The sequence below is a fragment of the Protopterus annectens genome, chromosome 1.part1 (genome assembly GCF_019279795.1).
Source record: "Protopterus annectens isolate FY-2018-M chromosome 1.part1, PAN1.0, whole genome shotgun sequence".
NCBI classification, from domain to species: domain Eukaryota; kingdom Metazoa; phylum Chordata; order Ceratodontiformes; family Protopteridae; genus Protopterus; species Protopterus annectens.
The window spans coordinates 966912601-966937814 of record NC_056726.1 but is presented as its reverse complement, the minus strand read 5'-3'; the positions used below and the strand labels follow the sequence as shown (position 1 = coordinate 966937814).

Here is a 25214-nt window from a genome sequence, read left to right as displayed (position 1 = left end):
AAAAACAACGATGGAGAAGCTCAAGCCAGAACTCGCTTCTAACACCAAGCACTGCAAATGAGATCTGGGGTACTGTGAGGAAGCGGGTCATTATGGGTAGGTAGGAGGAGCTCAAGTCAGGAGTCTCAAGCTGGAAGAAGGTGGCCAGTCGGTTTCTAACTTCAGAACCATATTCCTCCAGGCTAATGGAATAAAGTGGACATCAGATCACTTATTTGAAGAAATTAAAAAAAAAAGGTGTTAAAATCTCCTTCCATTACTATTGACATATTTATTAACTGTAACCTGAGGAAAGATACTGGAAAAATAACATAGGATAACCAAGATATCAGGGGAAGTAATAGAATGTGGAGATTTAGAAGTAGGAAACAATAGATACTAGACATATAAACAAGGAATTTTTAAGACTGAAACTGACTATACAATTTTCTCTAAAGACATGAAAGAAATAGCAGGGGGAGTACAGGTGGCAGAGTTTTCAGATCAGTATGGGCTACTATAAGGGAAAACAGTGAGATAATGGTGGGAAAAGAAATGATTAACTGCACAGTATAAAAAGAAGTAAGAGATGAGAAAAGAAAGAAATAATATGGAAAGATCACATGACAATAAGACCATTTTATAAATATTGGACACAGCAATGAGCAATGTATATGCAAAAAAAATAATCAAAAAAGAAACCGCATCAAGTGTAAATACATTTTACAGAATTATGAGAAAGAATTAGAACAACAAAGTGACAAAATAAGGGATATAGAAAAACAAATGTAGGAAAAGAATACAGAAAAGGCAAAATGATGATATACAGCCAACGACTTTTTTCTGAAAGGAAATAAAGAGGAGGGTTCCCCTTATTTTGGAAAAGAGGTAAAAATGAGAGGATAGCTGGATACTATTTTAAATGGCAAAGGAGACAAAATACAAACATGAAGATACGGAGGTGGTAGCAAATTTGTGGAGAAAATATAGAGAAAAGAGGAAATTGGTGGGCAAAAAGAATGGAAAGTGAAAAAAATATCTGAAAAGTAAAGATTTTTTAAAAAATGTATATAAAAATAGAAGAACTAAGAAAAGTGATAACAGAATACAACAATGAATCAGTGCCAAGTTTTGATGATATTAGCTAGGAATGTTATAAGGAAATGAATAAAGATGAAAGTTCTTTAAAATATTATATGAATAGATAAAGGAAGCTATATTTGAGGAAAACATATGTGGTGAAGTGATAACATTTATATGGGAAAAGGATGAAAGAAAAGATATAACAACTTGGAGGGACTATAACACTAGGGAATACTGACTATAATATATATATATATATATATATATATATATATATATATATATATATATATATATATATATATATATATACATATGAAAATACTAAAAAAAGAATGGGTAAAGTATTGGATGAAGTAGTAGGAAGAGAGATCTAGGATATAAAAGGAAGAGAGATAAAAGGGGTGTTAATTATAGTGAAAGTAGTAGTAAAAATTATACTAAAAGAAAATAAAGTAGTAAAACTGATAGCATGCAACATGGCTAAAAAGCCTTTCATATAAGCCATGAAGCAATGTGGCAGATTTTGGAGGAAACATGATATAGAACAAGTATTAATGTAATAAATAAATGTTATAAAAATTCAAAGGTACAAGTTATGATAAATGGATACATGGGAAAAAATATGTATTAAGGGAGGAGTAAAAACAGGAGCCCGATGATTATGTGCTTATAATGAATGCAGTAGTACAGACACGTATGTATGAAATGTGAGAGGCAATGTGCGAGGTGGAAGGAAATGTTTTATTGCCAATACGTATGACATATACAGATGGTTTAGTCCGAATTACAAAAAACAAGGGATAGATAAGTGAGGTAGTGATAAGGATCAAAAAAAGATGATCTGCAGTTAAATAAAAGCAGTTCAATAAAATGAAGTGTAAGGGATTTGGTGAGATAAAAAAATAAACAGAATACATTTCGCAAGAAAGCAATGCAGATTTTAGGAGGAACATTTGTTGCGTTTTAACGTGTAATATGTCAAATGCGTCAATGAAGAGGGATACTGGAGCGAATAGAATTTTTAGCTTGGTGGAAACGTTTTTGTCATTTCAGAAAAAAAGACATATGTTGAATACTTATGTATCAGGAAATATAGCCTATTTGGGGGGATATGTGTGTTTCCCAATTAAATGGAAAAAGAGTCATTAGAAATTTTTTAGCTTAATTTGGGGCTCAAGGCTGAACCCAGTAAGATGATGAATAATTTAAAATAAAAACAAGGCAATCTGAATTAAAAAAAAATGGTACATTAGCATCTGTGGGGTCTATATTAAATCAGTGAATGCTTAAAAAAGCACACACTGATTTATCGACCCCATGTAAGCAAAAGCTTACAATCCCGAACACTCAGAACAGCAAATTTTTTTCCCAGGGGAAAAACAAAATCTCTGTTCCACAAAAAATAAAAACTTAAAATATTACATACAGTGGGGGGGGGGCTTTACCACCCCCCCCCCCCCACACACACACACCCTGGGATGTGGCGGGCCCTCCCTACTTAAATATACCAACTCCAAGATCGCACTACAGTGACGAAAACAGCAAAGTAACGGAGGCGGCCAAGCAATTTCTTTCTATGCCGTTTCCCTATTTTGCTATTTCGTGCTTTCAAGTTCAATCACACATCCCATCTATGCATTTATTTTGGATTATATGCAGTGTGGAAAATAAATCCAGCTATCTAGTTTGGAAATAGAACCCACAGCCTTCTGCAGCAAAGGCATGTGCTACCTGGTGAGCAACAGACTATGAGACTATAATAATACAAACCTGGGATGTAAACGTTATTTCTTTGTAAAGAAGCCCTTTATAGTTTAAATTTCCTTATTTTAAAGCCTCCTAGTCATAACATCTAATTGCATGGAGAAACCACCTATAAATACTTACTGCTCTGTGTCAATAACCTGTTGTTTTTCATAGGTTCATAGGAGATTAGTAGGCTAATGGCTTAAGGGTCCTTACAAGCCTAGCCAATATAACCCGATTTTACCCAATAAATACCCCTCGGGGCAAGAGGATGGCATGTCCATAAGGAGTGCAGGCCACTACCCAAAGTGTGAATTTACGATTCCCCATTCATTGATCCAAAGTGTGTTTGAAGAGGGATAGGGAAGGGCTCTGCTTAATGTGAATATTGTTCATTGTTTTTACGCTCCTTGATGTTGCTAGCACTACAGGGAGGTATATTATGTTTTAATACAGTCTGTGCACTTGAAGCTGGCTTAGTCATTCTTAAAACCTTTACAGTTTAGTGACAATGCTGGAGTTAACATCAAGCTCAGATTCTCCAACACTGATGGAATGTTTCAGGATATTTTCTGACAAGAATTAACTGGATGACAGTGAACACATCCTGTCGGTAATCTGTGTGGAAACTAAGGAAGATAACCACAGAAAACATATCCTACGCATCTCCTACAGAGTTACTGTCTTTGTAGGTACAATACTCTTAACTGGACAAGTCAAAACACCACAACTTCAAGACTACTAGTCAGAAAATTCTCCACAGTCTGCATCCATCATGACCTCTGAGTACAGATCACGTCATGTACATTCATCCAGTTCATCTACTACAACATTTCCAGCGAGTCATCCTACTTGTGTATTTCCTGCAAATAAAAAAACACCCACAGGGTACAGATCTAGAATAGACTTTTTTAATAACAACTTACCTCTATGCAAAGGTGGATCCATGTTCAAGCACTCCATGACATTGACAACAGTTCTACTATAAAACACTGATGAGCTGAAAGGACAAAAAAATGCCCAAAGTACAGAAGGCAGAAAATCAATCTAAACTGTTTTTTGCAAAGGGACAAACCCCTTGCACCCCCAGAACTTGTACATACCAAATCCATGGTTGCCCCAATTTGAAGAAGGGAAAAATCTCTCAAAACAAGTAGATCAGTGCTGGTACACACTTAGAATCCACTCAGGCAATGATTTTCTATGGGAAACAGCATTTAGCATTATGCCTTTTATCTTTCTTTTTTTATGTGCTACTAATGCTCAAACTACTGTAAAGGAGGTCTAAAAAAGTTCTTGGTTTTGCATGAAAAACTATAAATATGAAAGCAGAGATAATATAACAGTGAACATGTCTGGAATGTTACTGTCTGCAAAAAATCTGGAGCCATAAATACAGTAATGCATAACACAGGAAGCTATGCTCTAAGCAGTGAATTACAGTAACAGCAGCCAGTGGAAAAATTATTTACTGAGAAAATCAGAACAAGACTGCCAATTTCTTTTGTAAAGGGCTAGGCTATATAATATTTACAAATAAGTTCTGCACTACTCAGAAACTGTCCGTTGCCTGCAGGAACTGCACACTTCTACTGAAGAGTAAATCTGACTAGACATTTGCAACCACAGTTCTGAAAAGCAAGTGTTAGAGTCTCCTCAGTAATAACAGTCATCATTTGGAGTCCCCGAAGAAAAAGGTGTACATGTTCACCAACATAACCAGGGTCAAATGACAGGGTGTTGTCCACGGAACAGTGGGACTGTGGCAGTAAGAAGCATACAATCTGAATGCTGTTAATATATACCTAAAGGTATTGTATTCAGATCCGGGGATGTAATCATTCCACTGTAGCTTCTCACAACTAGAATGACCACAACACTGTCACACTGAAAAAATCAAGGGGCTAAACAGTAAAAACTATGCAGACTGGCTCAAAGCCTTGTCCATTTTCTCAGTATCGTCAAGGTTACTGAGGGACAACTACTGCTTCCGGTATAGAGCTACATCAGTCCCTATTTGTGTCAGACCTATTACAAATTTCCATGTCCTGTGAGTGTCATAAGCAGCCACTCAAGGGATATAAATTTCTTTTGCAAGATAAATAGAACATGTTGGAGGAATACGTTTGCATCACAGAGAATACTGCTTCTGTGGAACAGTCTTCTATGCCACATTAAGCAAAGTAATTCTCTTGCTCTATTCAATCTGGTGAATAATGGGTAACCACAAATTCACCCCTCAGTTTAGTACTCCTGTCCTTCACTGATGGGGGGGGGGATAGATATCCCAACATATGCTTGTTCATCCCCTCTCTGAGTTAGTTGTATGCAAAATATAAGGGTTAAAAGCTACCATGGGAATTTAAGGATATGCTTCTTAGGATCCTCACAGATCAATAGCCTAGTAAACACCTATGAACCTACAAAATAACTACAATTTGGAGGACAGTTTTTTTTCTATGCATTTTAAAAGTAACCTTTACAGCAGTAAAAAATAAATCAAAGTATCATGCTTAACCACAAATTAAACATTAAATATACTTAACAAGAATCAAATGGTGCTAATAAGTAATAAATCAGCTGCACCCCTATAGCACAGAGAATCCAGAACTGAGAAACTACACTCAATTTATTTATTTAACATTTGTTAACCAGGAAAGTCCGACTTGGAACTAGCCAATTTTCAGCAGAGGCCTGGAGAGAAATGCTCCAGAGGCATGTCTTTGTAACATGAGAGGAAACCGGACCAGCAGGAGGATACACACACGAACGCAGGGCATGGCCGGCCTTAGGCATAGGCCAACTAGGCAGCCGCCTAGGGCGCCGGTGTAGCAGGGGCACTTTTCCAGTATTTATTTGGTGTAGGTAGACCAGGATGGGGGCACCAGGTAATGTGTTGGGGGGCGCCGTGGAGCTGTTTTGCCTAGGGCACCAGTTGACCTAGGGCCGCTGCAGACTTCACACAGAAGGTACCCATCCGAAAATCAAACCGGAGAACCTCTTGCTGTGAGGCGACAACACTACCACTGCACCATTGTGCTGTCCATATAAACTTTGCATTCTTTATAGTTACATTCCTGTATAAACTAAGTACCAAAAAGCCTGCAATTATCTCAGTATGACATGTGTAAAGGTTACATTATAGCAATTAAACATCCAGCCCAATATCAGTCTTGGAGCAAAGTTCATCCCCTTCCAAAAGAGTAGCAAACTGTTTCAGAAAGGAGTATCCTGCTTCCACACCATCAGAGAACATCCACGTTTCTCAGACACAGGCCATTTCCCTTATGCCTTTAACAAGAAGAAACAATACTGGCAAGCCCTGCATGCTATGATGTCTCACTGCTTCTGATTTGTTGTGAAAAGGATCTAAGATCAGAGTACATCTGCACAGCCATTTCCTGTAACATAGCTTTTCTTCCACTCCTCATGCAGCAGCAGATATAACATTATGAGAATCAAAGGGATAAATAAGCAAAGTCATCAGTATTGAGATATTCCCTGTAATCTCACAATTCCATTAGCAGGTCAAAACAGTTCTTTAAATTAGGAGCTATTTAAAACTGTTTTTGTATAAACCACCTCATTTTAACCAAGCAACATGAAATTTAGCACACAGCTTCTACTTCCTTTGGGTTTTGATTAAAGCATTCCATATGTTCCTAGTAAACACTGTGGATTCAGAAGGCTCAAAAAATGAGTTGTGTCTTCTGTCTTTCTTGGAAATGTCTCTCCTTCTAAAAGGAAATTTCATGTAATCTCTACGGTAGCAAACTGTATTTTAAATATCTATATCTGCAGCTATATCTATAATAATATCTATACCTATTTTAGCAATAATCCATCTCTGGGTATGGGTATCACAGGATTTGCCGATGGTTGGCATGGTTTGGTCACAAATGTGAAGCCCAGGTGACCTTGTGAGCTAAGAAGAGGTCAGAATAAGGGCACCTGAGATGTACTGTAAGCATCTCTGTTCAGTCTGTATAGATAATTTGGTTTCCAGTTCAACACACACCCAGTCATAGTGACACAGAATGACTTCCCAGCATTTTCTAGGTAGACTATATCACTCCTGACACTCTTCTCCACCCTGCCTGCACTCTTTTCTTCACCTCTCTTCCACACTCACCATTACTCTGAACTGTTGATCCCAAGTATTTAAACTCATCCATATTTTACTCATTTGTTGGTCACAGGGCACAACTATCCCTTTTAAAGGGCAACCTGGGGAGCTTTGTCTTTTTAAGTGACTTGCTCACTCACACAGTAGGCAAATAATACTGGAAGAAATGAAAAGTACAGTTTTGTACCTACCATACATGTAGATGTTTGAGTGCTCACACTGCTGCAGTCATTACACTTGGGTTATCCTGCCATCAGGCGGTCCCGCAGTCGGCCCGAGTTCCAAAGTCTTGGTCCGGCGTCGGTTGCTGTCGCTTCCTTCCTGACGTCAGTGCGCCAGGGGTATATAAGATGCAGCCGACGCCATTTACTTCAGTTTTTTTTGCCCCAGATGTCAGGTGCCCCCAACAGGTAGGCAATACATATTTTTAATAAAAAAATATACATATAAAATAAAAACAATACCTTCAGTTACAAGCAAATACACCACAAAGGTTGCATAGGATAGAAAGGTATAGATAACTCCAGCTAGTTCAGAGGGGATGGAGGGAGGGTAACCTGGACTGCAGCAGTGTGAACACTCGAACATCTACATTTATGGTAGGTACAAAACTGCACTATGTTCATCGTGTTACACTGCTGCAGTCATTACACTTGGGTAGAATCCCAAAGCTGAGGTTGGGTGGCTGGTCTATAAAGAGTCAGGATTGGCTATGAGACCCTGCAGGACTGCAGTGGCAAATCCTGCTATGGATTTAGAGTAGAGAGGCAGGTGGTAATGCTTGGTAAAGGTGTGCACTGAACTCCCAAGTTGCAGCCTCCAAAATTTCCTTAGTAGGTACTCCTCTGAGAAAGGCTGTTGAAGTGGCTGTTGCCCTGGTGGAATGTGGCCTAATGGTATTTGGGACTGATTTTCCAAGCTGTGTGTAGCAGTAACAAATACAGTGTCCTATCCATTTGGATGTAGTCTGCTTTGAGATAGCCTTGCCCTGTGATCCTGCAGCATATGCTACAAACAGTTGCTCAGTTTTCCTGAAAGCTTTTGTTTTGTCCAAAGAATGCATAAGTTTCTCCCCTTTATTCTGGGGGTTTGAATAAAAGGTTGGCAAATGGATGGTTTGGTTAAGACCCACACTAGATATCACCTTTGGCATAAAGGTAGGGTTTGTCCTTAAAGAAACCCTGTCCTGATGAAAAATTATAAAAGGTTCCACTGCCATTAATGCCTGTAGCTCTGAGACTCTTTGTGCTGAAGTTACTGCCAGGAGCAGAGCTGTTTTCCATGATAAAAATTTTAGATCGGCTGTATTGGCTGGCTCAAAAGGTGGTAGGGTCAGTTTTTCCAAAACTAAATTGAGGTCCCAAGTCGGTGTTGGTGCTCTCCGGGGCGGTCTTATGTTTTTAGCCCCTCTGAGGTACTGCTTTAGCAAGGGATGAGAGAATAAAGGAGGATCCGTGTTGTAATGTGCTGAAATGGCAGAGGCGTGGATCTTAATTGATGAGAAGGATAGGCCTCTGTCCAGCATCTCAGTTAAGTATTGCAAAATCTGAGGACTGTTTGGTACAAGAGGGTCAAGGTTTTGACCCTGGTTCCAGGTGCAGAATCTCTTCCATTTTTCTGAGTAAGCTTTCCTGGTGCTAGGCCTCCTGGCCTCCAAAATGACATCCATAACAGCTTTAGAGAGAGGTGTTGCCTGTTTGACTAATGTATCTGCCATGCAGCCAGGTTTAGGGTTGTGAGCTGACCGTGCATGATCTGATTGTTTTGGTGGGTCAGCAGGTGTGGAATTTGAGGCAAAATCCATGGTGGTCCTTGGGCCAAGTTCCTTAAGATAGGGTACCAGTGCTGGTGTGGCCAGTCTGGAGCAATCAGGATCATCTGTGTTTTTTCTTGTCTGGCTTTTAGGAGTACCTTTGAAATTAGAGGCAGTGGCGGGAAGGCATAAACTTTTTGTTTTTTTCCAGCTGAACAAAAGAGCATCCACTTTCCATGCTTGTTTGTGATAAGTCCTTGTGCAGAATTTTTATAGTTGGCAATTCAGTGGGGAGGCAAAACGAGCTATGTCCGGGCGTCCCCATTTTTGCGTTACCATGCTGAAGATTTGTGGATTCAATTTCCATTTGTGAGGGTCCATGATATTTTTGCTTAGATCGTCTGCCACAGTATTTTTCTTTCCTGGCAGGAATTGTGCTTGCAGGTGAACTTGATACGTTACAGCTGTGTTCCACAAGGTCATGGCTTGCCTGCATAGGGGATAAGAATGAGTGCCCCCTTGCTTGTTTATGTACCACATTACTGTGGTGTTGTCTGTCTTTAGTAATAATTGTCCTGGATGCAGAAGGTCCTTGAAAGCTGTTAGGGCATTTTGAACAGCCAACATCTCTTTTTGATTGATGTGAAGATGCATCTGGGACTGTGGTCCACTTGCCCTGAATGCATTTTCCTGCCATGTGTGCTCCCCAGGTGTAATCCGAAGCATCTGTTGTTAGAGTTTGCCTGGCTGTGGGCTGGGTAAAAGGCTGACCCTTGTTTAGGTGACATGCCTGTGCCCACCATCGAAACTCCTGTTGTAGGCAGGGAATCATTGTTATTACTGCTTCTAAACTGAGTGTTGAGTCCAAACACTTTTTAGTTACAATTGTAATTTCCTCATATGCAGGCTGGCATATGGTATTAGTAGTATGCAGGATGCCATGAATCCCAGGGCCTGCAGAATTTTTCTTGCAGGGAGATGGGACTTTTTTGCCAGTAACTGAAAATATTGAGTTAGCTGAACTTGTTTGTCTGGCGTGAGGTAAGCCATCTGGGCCGTTGTATTTAAGCTGACACCCAGGAATGTAATCTGTTGCGAGGGCACTAGTTTTGACTTATTATCGTTTACTGTGTACCCTAGAGAAATTAGCAACCTTTTTACAAACGCCAGATGCTGTAGAAGAATGTCCTTTGTCTCTGTTTGAATGAGGCGGTCGTCCAGGTATGGATATATTTGAATTCCTTTTTGTCTGCAAAATGCAATTACTGGTGCCAGGCACTTTGTGAAGACCCTGGGCGCAGTAGATAAGCCAAAGGGCAGTGCAGAGAATTGGTAGTGCATTGTACCAGCTTTGAATCTGAGGTATCTTCTGCAATTTTGTCTGATAAGGACATGCAGGTATGCCTCTTTGAGGTCCAGAGTAACAAGCCAAGCCTTCTTGCCCAGCATAGGTAGAAGCTGCTATAATGTCAACATTTTGAATTTTGGAATATCCAGGTAAGTATTCAGAATTGAAAGGTCTAGTATGGGCCCTCCAGGCCTTGTCCTTTCTGGGGACCAGGAAGAGTCTTGTGTAAAATCATTGTCCTTGTTCCTGTTGTGGTACTTTTTGAATAGCTCTCATGTCCATGAGGGATGAAATTTGTTTTTGTGCCTCTGCCCATTGATTTTGTGGCAGGTCTGGCATTCCTTTTAGCCTTGGTAAAGTATGAAAGTGGAACCTGTAACCTTGAGACACAATATTCAGAACCCATTTGTCTTGGGTGATTGTTTGCCAGTTTTGAGAAAAAAGTGCTACTTTTCCCCCTAAGGGGGCTTCCAAAAGGGACGTGCTTGGCGTACGAAAGGGAAAGTTATTGTGACTGTTTCCTGTAAGGTTGAGACTTGTCCTCACCTCCTTTTGGGGTTGAGGTGCCCCACTGTCGTTGTCTGTTTGAGCCTTGGGGTAGAGATCTGCCTCTTGGGCATCTGTATCGGCCTCTCTGTGGCCTGTCTGACACTGGAAAGGACCAATTCTTTGTTGGCCAATTTCTGCTAAACCGAGATGGCTATACCTGTAAGAAATCCTTGACTGTTTGCATAGATTTAGCTTTATTCTCCATTTTCTTTAACACCTCTTCTGCCTTAACACCAAACAAGGTATCATGCTGTAAAGGAGCATCCAATAATTTTGCCTTAACATATCAGGTAAACTCTCTTCTTTTAACCAAGCATGTCTTCGAATAACAGAACCTGTAACTGCAGCTCTACAAGAGGCCTCTAAAGAATCAAAACCACATTGCAGAGTATGTTTTCCCACCTGTTCAACTGCATGCAATAAATCCTGCATTTCTTTACAATCAGAAGCTTCTGAGCTTGCAAGCATCTTCTGTTTTAACTGAGCCATTAAATATTGTTGGTACTTAAGCATGTGAAACTGGCAATTTAAAGCTCTTACTGCTAAAGTTGCAGAAGTGTATACTTTCTTCCCCTATCTATCCAAAGCTCTGGAATCTCTGTCAGAGGGTACTGGATTTTTTGCAATGGAAGCCTTAACCCCTTTTGGACCCTAGGAAATAGTTTCTGGATCAGCAGAAGGGTTTTTGTAAAGAAACTTGAGTCAGGGACTCTATAATACCTACCTGGCTTGGCTGGAGCTGGGGGCAAAGAATCAGGAGATAAGCTGGATTCAGAGAACACATCATCCACAATGTCTAGCACAGGCAGAGTAGCCAGCGGCCTGTGTTGAGGCAATAAAAGGAAATCCCTGAGCCTTTTCTTGGATTCTGAGTAATCCTGACTTTCCCAATGGAAATTCTCCCTCATGGTATGTAAAGTTTCCCCAAAAGAATAAGCCTCAGGAGGAGAGGCTGAAGGGATAGATTAATCAGCATCAGAGTCCTCATAGTGGGGTACAGAGTATCCCTGGTCTGAAGAGGAATCAGAGGAAATGGAAACCTGATCAGAGGAATCATAGTCTGTATCCTGCCTAGGCCTTTTCTCAGGAGCGGGATGGGAACCCCTGATTAGAGTAATGAGGTCTTCGGACATTTTAAGCATCTGTTTCTTAGGCATAGAGGACTGTCCAGGAGAATGCTGTACTTGTTTCTTTGTCTTTAATGGTACCTTTGTCTTGGCTGTTGTTTTAATGGTAAGTTGTGAAGGTCTGAAAACACCCTCAGAAGCCGATGCCTGCTCAGTGGCTCCGGACCCATCTGAGGGATTAGTTTCCGTAGGCCCAATACCTTGAGTTTCCAGAGGCCTAGTTGTCTCCACGTGGGAGTCGGAAGCGGCCTGTGGCTCTGAGGTAGCGGGTGTCAGCGGATGCGACTGGCCTAGAAGAGGTTTCGTCGTCGGTTTTGGACCTCGGATGCCTGTCTTTATCCTTGTCTTTGCGTTTTTTCGGTATTGAGGTCGTCGGTTGATCCGACGGCATAGTATAATTGAACCTTCAGCCAAAGTAGTGCAAAGCAAAATCAAAACGTCTTTTTATAGTGCATTTGTTAAATCTAGCACAAAATCGACAACTAGTAATGTCGTGATCAGGGCCTAGGCATGGAATACAGTAAGAGTGGAAGTCCTTATGAGGTATTTGCTTCCCACAAGAAATACAATTATTAACTTTTTCTGACATCGGTCTGAGGCAAGAAAAAAGTTTCCCCAATGGGGTACTTAGCTTTATTGATCACTTCGGATGTGAAATTCGACTTCGAAAATCTCAGGAGTGGCCGACCGGCACTTGCGAACTGCTTCTGCTTCGGGCACCACGCGGCAAAAAAGACTGAAGAAAATGGCGTCGGCTGCATCTTATATACCCCTGGCGCACTGACGTCAGGGGGGAAGCGACAGCAACCGACACCGGACCAAGACTTTGGAACTCGGGCCGACTGCGGGACCGCCTGACGGCAGGATAACCCAAGGGTAATGACTGCAGCAGTGTAACACGATGAACATCAGCATCAAGTGCAGAAAGCAGCTCATTAGTAGCTCAGAGCTTTAGTCCTCTGCAAGCTGCCAGACTAAACATGCCTAACGTGAATGTTGAAATGTTCAAAAACTATGACTGTGCCAGAAAAATGAAGAAGTGGTACAAAAAACTCCAGCTACCACATATAGTTTCATTCATATAATTTCTGTTAAATGAAAGGTTGTGCACACAGCCATTACATGCACATAGTGAAGGTGGTTGTGCAGACTGAAGAACTGTTATCATGATGAATGCAGACACTCTTTGCATTGAAGGTGCTGACATTTTCCTTTCATAAAGAAGCTTTTCTGTTAGGCTTTCAAAAGTCAGTCATGTTTGTTCTGCTAGGGACTTGCATGCCAGCAGTGGTTTAAAAGGGAAGAAGCGTTCACAGGGCAGTGCTACTGTTACATAGGCAGCTGACTGACAGCAAAAGATAATGCAGCTCTCAATGTACAAGGAAATTGCTTCACAACTGCAAGTCCCTCCATCACGGGGAAAGGGAAGTAAGTAACAACATGAATTTCAGAAAATGAGTAACTTGTTTTAGTTAAAACCTGAGTTGTGAGGTACATTCAGAATGCCAACAGTCTCCTCTGGTTCCTACTAATGTATATAATGAAAAGTGACATAAGGACCTCTTCAGGGAAATCCCCAAAACCACTGGCATCAGGAAATATCAGCTTGTCCTAATAGACATCCTATTATTTGGAAAGGACTGTATATGGTTCCATGCACATAATGTCTGGAAGCTCCAAAATGCACTCCATGGAGATGACAGACACCAAGAAAAACAATTTTCAGAAACCAAACACTGGCATTATGCCTTTCATCTTTTTTTCTATGTGCTACTGACACTACAGCTTGTAGATTCATGCTAGCAGATCCAAGCAGCAGATGGGCAAGCCTGTCTAAGTTCAAGTGTTATAGAGAGGAAAGGCTCCTCAGCTGAGGACAAATACAGCACTCTTTTAATGAACCACTTGATAAGCCAATGCTTGAACAAAATTATGTTCTTCCACAAGGACATGGTGCACAAATAACTTACAAATGTACTGTGATGATGAGTAACTGATGCCCAACTTATACACGTGTCCTCAGATATGTCAATATCACTAAAAACACAATGAATGGGGAAAAGCATGGTATATAGAACAGTTGTGTAAAAACTTACCATAGCCATAGATGTCCATGTTGCAGTATTCATAACCTTAGGGAGTTGCTGTCAGCAGCACCGGACATCTGGCCAGTATACCAAAGTCTTTCAATCTGGGGTACATGCAACGTAGAACGCAGGGGCCATAAACTGACATTGGCTTTAACTGTGATGTCTGCATGTACCAAACTCAGAAATTGGCTGCCATAAAGAGAGAAGAGACCCCAGGATCAGAAGGAAAGAGTTCAATTTTTAGTAACCCAGGCAAACTCCAGCAATGCTATTAATATACCAATCAAGGAAGGAAATGAGGGGTGTGATGGGTGGGAATGACTACTGGAACACGGAAGAGAAGAATATCTATAGTTATGGTAAGTTCTTACACAACTATTCTACATCCTTCTATTCTCATGTTGCAGTATTCATAACCTTAGGGAGAGTACCACAGCTCTCTAGGAAGATGCATGGAAGGTAGGAAGGGGAGCAGAGTCAATGAGGCCCTGCAGGACAGACCTAGCAAACCCTGCTCTGGACCTGGAGATCAGATCCAGTTTGTAATGTTTTTAAAGGTGTGTACAGAGGACCAAGTACCAGGCTCTAGGATAGAGGCGTAATCAATTCCCTTGAAAAAGGCTGTTGAAGAGAAAGCTGCTCTAGTGGAATGGGCCTTGACAGGTGAAGTCAGTTTTCCATGAAAGGAGCAGCAGCAAAAAGCTATTGCCTTAGAAATCCAAGAGGCAATGGTGTGTGTCTACACAGTGCTTTGCCAAGGGCTCTAGGATGGAATGAGACAAAGCTGGTCAGACTGTCTGACGGATTTTGTCTTATCTAGGTAGAACCTCAGCTGCCTGTGAACATCCACAGAATGCAAGGCCCTTTCTGAGGAGTTCTGTGGCTGTGGGTAAAACACAGGTAGGTTAATGGTCTGGTTTAATGAAATTTCGTTGACTACCTTAGGTATGAAGGAAGGGTTAGTTCCGAGACAGACCCTATCTTTATGAAAAAATTATGAAAAATAAGGTAAGCCAACGTCATGTAAGGGGGAGAAGCCATAAGGGTCTTGAATCTCAGAGACCCTCCCAGCAGAAGTAAGGGCCAGTATTAAAACTGTTTTCCATGTGCAGAATTTAAAGGAGGAGGAGTGGGCTGGCTCAAAAGGTGTCAATGTAAGCTTTTCCAGCACAAAGTTGAGGTCCCAAGGAGGGGGAATAGGCTTACGGGGACATCTTATATGGAGGACCCCTTTCAGAAACAGCTTGACTTCCAGTCTGGAGGCCAAGGGAGGAAGGCAAGCAGAAATGGCAGGTAAGTGTATTTTACTGAGGCGTAGGTCAACCCTGTATGTAGTAACTCACACAGGTAGGAAAGGACCAGTGGAACAGAGACTTGAACAGGTTCCTGTTGTTTCTTGAGGCACCATTTGAAGAATCTTTTCTACTCTGATAAGTAATTTCTCCTAGCACTTGGCTTCCTGCCCTCCTGCAGGACAGTCAGTACATCCTCTTAAGTATAGGTGCCTAAAGGGGATCAGAACTCATCACCCACATTGTCAGTTTTGAGACCGAAAAGGTGGAGGTGAGTCAGTGATCCCCTGTTTTGTGCAAGTAGGTCAAAGTGGTGTGGTAACCTGTGGTGATTGCCCTGGGCTAAAAAGGTGGAGAAGAGGAAAAGTACAGTTGTGTACACTTACCATAAATGTAGATGTTCGAGTGTCTTCACTGTTGCAGTCATGACTGTAGGGTTCTCCCCTGCCGGCAGGCAGTCCTCGGTCGGCCAGAATCCCAAAGTCTGGGTCCGGCGTCAGCTGTTCAGCCATGCTCCCTGACGTCAGAGCGCCAGGAGTACAAAACTGACAGCCGACGCCATATTCTCCAGTTTTTCTTTCCCCAGATGTCAGGAGTCCAAAAATGAATAAGGTCCCATACCCTTTGCAAATACACCTCAGAAGAATGGTGAAAAAAGGAACCACACAAAAGTAAAAATAAGAGGGGATAGGAGGGAGGGAAACCCAGACTGCAACAGTGAAGACACTCGAACATCTACATTTATGGTAAGTGTACACAACTGTACTATGTTCATCGTGTTTCACTGCTGCAGTCATGACTGTAGGGTAGAATCCCAAAGCAGAATGAAAGGGAGGCGGTCATAAAGAAGAAGGGGCGGCTAAAAGGCCCTGCAAGACTGCAGAAGCAAAGCCTGCCCTAGACTTAGAGTAGAGAGGTAGATTGTAGTGCTTTGAAAAAGTATGCACTAAACTCCAAGTTGCAGCTTCCAAAATGTCTTTGGTAGGAACTCCCCTGAGGAAGGCAGCTGAAGTGGCAGCAGCTCTGGTGGAATGAGTCCTTATACTCCCTGGGACTTGCTTTCCATGGTGTGAATAGCAAAATCTGATTCCATGAGCAATCCATTTAGAATTGGTCTGTTTTGAAATGGCTTTACCTTGGGAACTGGAAGCATAAGAAACAAACAATTGCTCTGATTTCCTGATGTCCTTGGTTCTGTCCAGGTAAAAACGTAGTTGTCTGTGTACATCCAAGGAATGTAAGATCCTTTCCCCTTTATTTTGAGGAGTGGGGAAAAAAGTTGGCAAGTGAATAGTTTGATTTAAAGCCACTTTGGAAACCACCTTAGGCATGAAAGTAGGATTAGTCCTTAAAGACACTCTGTCTTGATGAAAAATAATATAAGGTTCCACAGCCATAAGAGCATGCAACTCTGAAACTCTCCTGGCAGAGGTCAGTGCTAACAGGATGGCTGTTTTCCAAGATAAAAACTTGATGTCAGAAGTGGCAGCAGGCTGAAAAGGAGGTAAGGTGAGCTTTTCCAAAACATAGTTGAGATCCCAAGCAGGAATGGGAGGAGATCTAGGGGGCCTTAAGTTCTTAGCTCCTCTGAGAAACTGTCTCATGAGCTGGTGGGAAAAGATTGGAGGGTCTGTATTATAATGAGCAGAAATAGCAGAGGCATGTATCTTAATAGAAGAGAAAGAGAGACCCTTATGTAAGAGGTCTGTCAGGTAAAGTAAAATCAAAGGAATGTTAGGAAGAAGAGGATCAGAATCCTGAGCCTGCATCCAGGAACAAAATCTTTTCCATTTTCCTGCATAAGATTTTCTAGTGCTAGGACGTCTGGCTTTTAAATGACATCCATAACCTGCTTGGGTAGGAGAGAATGAATCAAAGATCCTGGATTAACCAGGCCGCCAGGCTGAGTGTTCTGACATGGGAGTGTAGAACCTGACCCTGGTGTTGGGACAGAAGGTTCGAAGTCTGTGGTAAAATCCAAGGGGGCTCCAGACAAAGGTTTTTCAGAGTTGGGTACCAAAACTGTCGAGGCCAATTTGGGGCCAGCAAGATTATCATCTTGGGCTTGTCTTGTTTGATCTTTAATAATACCCGTGGAAGAAGAGGAAGAGGCGGAAAGGCATATCCCGAGAAGTTTCTCCAACTGAATGATAGTGCATCCACTTTCCAAGCTTGCTCCTGGAAAGTCCTGGTGCAAAAAATCTGTAGTTGATGAATGAGGTGGGATGCAAAGAGGTCTATGTGAGGACATCCCCAGACTACTGTTATCATCTTGAATATTTCGGTGTCCAGCATCCACTCGTGTGGGTCAGAAAGGTTTCTGCTCAGACTGTCTGCCAGGAAGTTTTGCTTCCCTGGTAGAAAGTGAGCTTGAAGGTCCAGATTGCAAGCTAGAGCTGTGTTCCATAGATCCATGGCTAGTCTGCAAAGGGGGTAGGAATGAGATCCACCTTGCTTGTTTATGTACCACATAACTGTGGTGTTGTCTGTCCGTATCAGTAGTTGTCCTGGTTGTAGAAGATTCCTGAAGGCCAATAGGGCTTTCTGAACGGCTAACATTTCCTTTAAATTGATATGCAGGTGCTTCTGATCCTTTGTCCAAAGGCCTTGCAGACAGTTGCCCTGAAAATGGGCTCCCCAGGCATAATCTGAGGCATCCGTGGTTAGTATCTGAGTGGCAGGAGGCAGACAGAAGGGTTTTCCTTTGTTTAGAGTACATGCCTTGGACCACCAAAGGAATTCCTTTTGAAGACAAGGCAGGACGGAGATCAGTATGTCTAAACTGTGGCAATGCTGAGACCATACACTTTTTAGGTACCACTGTATTTTCCTCATATGTAGTCTTGCATATGGTACGAGAAGGATGCAGGAGGCAATGTAACCCAAAGCCTGCAGGAATCTCCTTGCAGATAGCTGAGTTAAAGTTGCCAAGGTTTTGAAAGTTGAAGCCAGCTGTAACTGTTTTTCGTATGTCAGAAATGCCATCTGGGTTGTTGTGTTTAGAGAAGCGCCCAGAAAAATTATCTGTTGTGAGGGAGTCAAATGTGACTTTTTTATGTTTACAGTGAATCCCAGGAACTTGAGAAGATTCTGAACAAACTCTAGATGCTGGAGTAAGACATCCTTGCTGTCTGCCTGAATAAGACAGTCATCCAGATAAGGGTGAATTTGAATTCCCTTGAGTCTGCAATAAGCTATTACTGGAGCCAGGCATTTGGTGAAGACCCTGGGCGCAGTAGACAATCCAAAGGGCAGCGCACAGAATTGAAAGTGCCTCGATCCGGCCTTGAACCTGAGGTATTTTCTGCGGTCCTGCCTGATGGGAATGTGTAAATATGCCTCCTTTAAATCTAAAGTTACCATCCATGCATTTCTGGTCAGCATTGGAAGTAGCTGCTGTAGAGTAAGCATCTTGAATTTTGGTATCTCTAGAAAAGTGTTCAAGACTGACAGATCCAGAATGGGTCTCCATAAATTTTGCTTCCTGGGGACTCGAAAGAGCCTTGAGTAAAAACCTTGTCCCAGCTCTGAAAGTGGAACTAGTTCTATGGCTTTCATAGCCAAGAGAGATTCCACCTGGTTTAAGGCCTCTGTCCATTGATGTTTTGGAAGATCCGGCCATCCGCTTGGCCTTGGTAGGGTATGAAAATGGAATTTGTAACCTCTTGAAACCACATCCAGAACCCACTTGTCTTGGGTTATAGGAGTCTTTTCCTCCGAGAGGGGCTTCCAGGCAAGAAGTTCCTGCACCCCAACAGAGGGAGTCATTGAGTCTGTTTCCTATGAGCTTGCAATGTGTCCTCTCCTCCCCTAGGGGTGGAAGCAGTCCACTGTCTTCGTCTATAAGAGGCTTGTGTTTGAGGCCTTCCTCGGGAGCATCTGTATCTACCCCTCTGAGGCCTGTCTGAATTGGGAAAGGACCAATTTTTAGTAGGCCAATTCCTACTAAATCTGGGTGGCTGTACTTGTAAGAAATCTTTAACTGTTTGCATGGATTTTGCCTTGTCCTCCATCTTTTTAATCACCTCTTCAGCTTTAGATCCAAACAAAACATTATGCTGAACAGGAGCATCCAATAATTTAGCTTTCACTTGATCTGGCAAATTTTGTTCCTTTAACCATGCATGCCTTCTAATTACTGTGCCAGAGGCAGCAGCCCTACAAGAAGCCTCCAAGGCATCAAATCCACAGTGTAAACCATGCTTCCCAACTTGTTCAGTGGCATGCATTAAGTCATGTAATTCCTTATCATTTGCACAGGCAGAAATGGAAGTTAGCTTTCGTTTTAAAACAGACAGGAGAAACTGCTGGTATTTCAGCATATGAAACTGACAGTTTAAAGCCCTAATAGATAAAGTAGCAGAAGTGTACACTTTTTTGCCCCATCTTTCTAAAGATCTGGAATCCTTCTCAGTGGGAATGGGGTTTTTAGCAGAAGCGGCCTTAACTCCCTTAGGACCCTGAGAAATGGTTTCAGGGTCAGCAGTAGGGTTCTTGTATAAAAACTGGTGGGAATCAGGAACCCTATAATATCTGTCAGGCTTAACAGGAGCTGGAGGAAAAGAGTCAGGGGTTAAGTTAGCCTCCGAAAAAGCATCATCCACAATATCCAAAATAGGAGGAATAGCCAGGGGTCTATGTTGGGGAAGAAGAAGAAAATCCCTTAGTCTTTTCTTAGATTCCGAATACTCTTGTCCTTCCCAGTGGAAATGTTCCCTCATTTCATGCAAAGTTTCCCCAAAAGAGAAGTCCTCAGGGGGAGAAGCTGAAGGAATGGATTCCTCAGCATCAGAATCCTCATAAGGAGGGAAAGAATATTCCTGGTCAGAAGAAGAAACTGAAGAAACAGAAGCCTGATCAGAGGAGTCATAATAAACTTCCTGCCTTGGCCTTTTATCAGGAGGGGGATGTGAACCCCTAATCATAGTAAGTAAGTCCTCCGCCATCTTAAGTAACTGTTTCTGTGACTTGGGAGCCGGATCAGAAGAGGCCTGTGTTGCAGTCTTTGATTTGGAAGGAGTCTTTGCCTTTGTCTTTGGCTTTGCCTTTATTAGAAGCTGAGTAGGCCTGAAAACCCCTTCGGAAGCCGGTACCTGCACAGCGGCTCCGGATCCATCCGAAGGAGCATTGTCCGAAGGTCCTGCAACAGAAATATTCAAAGGCCTAGTTGGCTCCTCGTGGGAGTCCGTTTCGGCCATCGGTTCCGAAATGGCCGATGACAGGGGCTGCAAAAGCGCCTCACTGACGACGGCCGAACCTGAAGCTGGCTCTGCTTAAACGATATCGTCTGATTTGGACCTCGGAGGCCTGTCTTTGTCCTTGCGTCGTTTGTGAACTCCGGTAGCCGAAACCATATCCGACGACATTTTGTAATTAAAACGCCTACCGAAGTAATGAAATGCAAAATCATACCTTCGTTTAATTGTACGTTGATTGAATCTAGCACAAAACCGACAACTAGCTACGTCGTGGTCAGGGCCTAAGCAAGGAATACAGTAAGAATGAAAATCCTTATGAGGTACTTGCTTCCCACATGAGATACAATTATTAACTTTTTCTGACATCGGACTGGAGCAAGAAAAAAGTTTCCCCAACGGGGTACTTAGCTTTGAGTAGGAGAAGAAAGTCTTCGGACTGAAGTTTGTTCAGAAAAAATTGTCAGGAGTCAGCCGACCGGCACTTGCGAACTGCTATAACCGCACGGCAAAAAAGACTGGAGAACATGGCGTCGGCTGTCAGTTTTGTACTCCTGGTGCTCTGACGTCAGGGAGCATGGCTGAACAGCCGACCAATGCTGTCTTGGCTAGAAGGGAGTCACCAGCAGGATTTTTGGTTTGTCCTTCTGTATTTTCAGGAGGACTTTGTGAATTAGAGGAAATGGAAGGAAGGCATAAAGGAACATTCCCTCTCATGAGAAGGAGAAGGTATCCACTTTCCATGCCTGTGGATGAAGGAGCCTGGTGCAGAAGAGAAGCATCGCTTGTTCTGGGAGGAGGCAAACAGATCTGCCTGAGGAATACCCCACCTGTGAATTAGATCCAGAAATACCTCCCTGTGGAGCATACATTCATGGGAGGGTGATAAAGTTCTGGCCAGGGCATTTGCTATCCCATTTTCTTCTGATAGGATGTAGACTGCCTGCAAGTGAATTTGAAGGTCTGCTGCCAGGGACCAAATCTTGATTGCCAGACTGCAGAGGGGGGGTAAGACTTTGTTCCCTCTTGCTTGTTTATATACCACAGGACAGTCATGGTGTCTGTGCTAACCTGCAGGGTGCCTGGTACAAGGATCTGTTAAAAGCCCTGCATGCCTAAGGATAGGGCCTTTAGCTGTCTCAGGTTGATGTGGTCCTTCCATTCATGAATAGACCACTCCCCTTGAACTTTGTGCTGGTTGTTGGCAAGGTGAAGGATGGCTCCCCAACCTAAGTCTGACGCGTCTGTGTACAGATGTTGTTTGGGTGAGGAATCTGTAGTAGTACCCCCTGATTTAGGGAGATGGTGGCAATACACCAGGACAGTTCCCTCTTTAAGCAGGGAAGAAGGGGTAGTTTGGTTTCCAAGGGATGAGAGTGTTGGCTTCAAGACCACTGAAACTTCCTCATGTGTATTTTTGCAAGAGGGATCATGGGAATCAAGGAAGCCATGCATCCTAGTATCCTGAGAAATTCCCTTGCTGTGATGGATGATAGAGGTAAGCCGGGAGAGGAAGAACTGAGAAAGAAACTCTATTTTCTGTGGAGGGACAAAGACTGACATCAAGTCTGTTCTGATCCTGCACCCCAGGAAGGCAAGGTCTTGGGATGGAGTAATTTGAGACTTTAAGCCATTTAGTGTGAAGCCTAAACTCTGCAGGAACCTGCACACCATGTCCAAGTGTTGGGAGAGGGTAAGTGAATCCTGGTATAAAATAGGATCATCGTCCAAGTAGGGATACATTTGTATGCCCCGCAGTCTGCAGGGTGCAATGGCTGGGACTAGCCACTTTGTGAAGACTATTGGCGCTGTGGAGAGGCCAAAGGGTAAGGCAGTAAGTTGAAAATTCTGTAAGGGGGAAAGATGGGGATATATAGGTAAGCATCCTTCAGATCCAGGGAGACCATAAAGGCTTGCTGAGATATGAGGGGAAGGAGGTGCTGTAAAGTCAGCATTTTGGAGGGAGGCACTTTGAGGAAGAGATTGGGGTGGGATAAGTCAAGGATGGGTCTCCAAGGGCCATCTTTTCTTGGGACCAGAAACATCCTTGCATAAAATCTCTTGGGTAACTGATTCTCTGGTACTGGTTCTACAGTACCCTGAGATAGTAGTTTGCTGAGAATAGGTGGGAGCTGATTTTGAGGGGGTTGCAGTAACCCTTGTAAGGGAGGTGTAGCCCACCAGGTCAAAGTATTTCCTCTCAATTATGGAAAGCACCCACTTGCCTGAGGTGGTTTTCTGCCAGGAGGGTAAGGATAGACTGAGGTGTAGGGATAAGTGGGTTGAGGTGTAGGGATAAGTGGGTTGAGCTGGTTAAAGGAGGAGAGTCACAGTGGAAGAGCTCTTGGGTCTAGCTGCCTCCGAAAAGGAAGATGGAGTGGAGGTGGTTGAATACCTTGGAGCAGATTGTTTTCTGGCATGTCTGCATTCCCTGGACTGAGAAGCAGAGGGGTGAGAGGTCTGTCTCTTGACAAAGCTACGTTTTTGAGGGTAATTTATATGAAATCTAGGAACAGGTGAGACTAGTAAATATTTTAAATTCTGTAATTCTACCTTTTTCCTGTAGAGTTAAGAAGCTCTGTGGAGGCAGCTCCAAATAAGGTTTTGTTGATCAAAGGCACATCTAGCAACTTAGCATGAACATCCAAGGGTAAGGGCTGAAGTCTCAGACATGAAAATCTCCTTAACACAGAGCCAGAAACAGCTGACTTAAAAGAAGCTTCTACAGCATCATAGCTGCACTTGGGAGTGTCTGGTCACTTGAGAGATCGTGGACAGAAGGGTACTTGAGTTTTAAAAGGAGATTCTGGAACCTCTGACAGAAGATTACAAGCCTTGGTCAGGGAATCTAAGACAAACCTAGCCATATGTGTCTGATAATTAACAGCCCTAATGGCCAAAGTGGAAGAAGTATAAAAGTTCTTCCCTAACCTGCCCACAAATTTGCTGTCTTTATCTGTACAGAAAAGGGAAGAAGGAAGTTGCCTAGAGGACTTATCTGGTGATACTGCAATCAATGTAGAATCTGCTGGAGGGTTTTTGAAAAGGTACTGCTCCTGAGCGGACACTTTAGAAAATCTGTCTGGCCTCTTAGAAGCAGGAGGTTGCGACTCTGGGATTTGTGAGGCAGCAGAGAAAGCATCCTGGAATGCAAGAAGGAAGGGGGGACTGCAGATGGTGAGGGCTGCTCCATCTGCAAGACCTCAAAGTACCTCTTTTTAGTCTCAGAGACATCTGATAATTCCCATTTAAAATGGTGTCTGAGAAGGGAAATGATATCCCCAAAGGAAAAATCTTCTCCAGGGGAATCAGGATGAGATGTTCTTCATCTTCTGGGGTAACAAAGTCTTTGGGCAAATCCAACTGAGAGCAATAAGTTAAGGAATCACCTGAAGAGGAAGATTCTTCTTTAGAGAGTCCCTGAGGGGCAGCAGGTAGGCCTGTCCATGGGATCTGGGTTTGAAGAGCCCGAAAAGCCTTAAACAGAGTCTGGGAGAAGGTCTTCCAGGGAGGAGTAGGGTCTTTTGCAGTGTGCTTCTGCTTCTGTTTCCTTTTTAAAGGAGAGGGGGAACAGAAGTAGGCCTAGGATTCGACGTTATAGTGGTTGCCAAGACAGCAGTAGGAGCAGGGCCCTCTGAAACAAGGAGCTGTGGTTCCCCCTCACCATCAGGGTCTGATGGTTGAAAAACATCAGAGGACATACTCTGGGTATTTGCAGAGCCGGCTTCCGATTCGGTTCCAGGTTGCTGCGTAGTACCCAGTGTCTGAAGCAATCCTGGGCTGATCTCCACCTCGAGGATAACGACTGAGGCACAGTGAAGGCATCAGGCCTAAATTTCTTGGCCTTCTTCCTAGGTGGCTCGTCGGAAGGGCCTGCTCCACTTTCCATTCCAGATGCTAAACATCATAGGTGCTGATTTTCTAAATAGAGTTTTAAAGCCACTAGATATCTTCTAAGGGTTTTCAGAACAAAGGACTGACAAATCTTACAGGCCTTGTGATCGTGAGCCTCCCCAGACAAAATAAACACTGCTCGTGTGTGCCTTTGTAAGGGATTTGCCTACCACAAGCACACTTTCCCTTAGTAGAAGACATGTACGTCTGACAAGAAGCAAATAAAGAAATAAATTCCCATAAGGGTACTTATCTCTGAGGGGACAGCTAGAGAACGATCATGGAAATCGGATGAATGATGTCAAGCGAACGCTGTAATTCTGAACTGGCAGTCGGACGTCTGATTCTCACTGCGTCAGAAAAATTGTGAGTTGGGTACATGCAGATGTCACAGTTACAGCTGTCAGTTTATGGCCCCTGCATTCTACGTTGCACGTACCCCAGATTGAAAGACTTTGGTTTACTGTCCGGATGTCCGGTGCTATAGGCAGCAACTTCCTAAGGTTATGAATACTGCAACATGAGAATAGAAAGACATCTTATATGTCAAGACTGCCTAGAAAGAGACTGAATGTGGATGCACAGGGTAACATTCTACTAAAATTAAGACACATTTTCACTTTGACTTAGAAGCCTTCTAAGTAGAGATATTCCTGGGAGTTTCAACTATCTCAGAGACACCAGTCAGTAGGTCCTGTAGAGTAAGGGTCATTTGTAATTTATGACCCACTTTGGTCCAGGTCAGGTCTGACAAGGGTTTTTAGACCAGTGTATTCACCCGGTTAACAAATGTAAAGATAAATAAATCAAATAAGGGGGGGTCTACATCAGAAGCGAAGCTTGAGGTACAGCTGGCTACACCCCCCCCCAAATCATGAAGGGTATCTTTGGCTAGGACTAGGAAGGTTCCCTGAGTGGCTAGGGACCTTACAGTCTAAGTAACTCACCTTTCTTGGTCACTACAAGTTAACAAGTATGAGTTTTAGTCTTTCTTCCCTACTGAAATGAATGAGAATGTCAAGAATATGT

General features: G+C 42.9%; 1 protein-coding gene across 1 annotated transcript in view; it reads right to left on the bottom strand.

Moving 5' to 3' along the window:
* NOL10 (nucleolar protein 10) overlaps nt 1–25214 on the bottom strand; it is a 1716803-nt gene that overhangs the window by 1083605 nt on the left and 607984 nt on the right. The window lies entirely within an intron of this gene.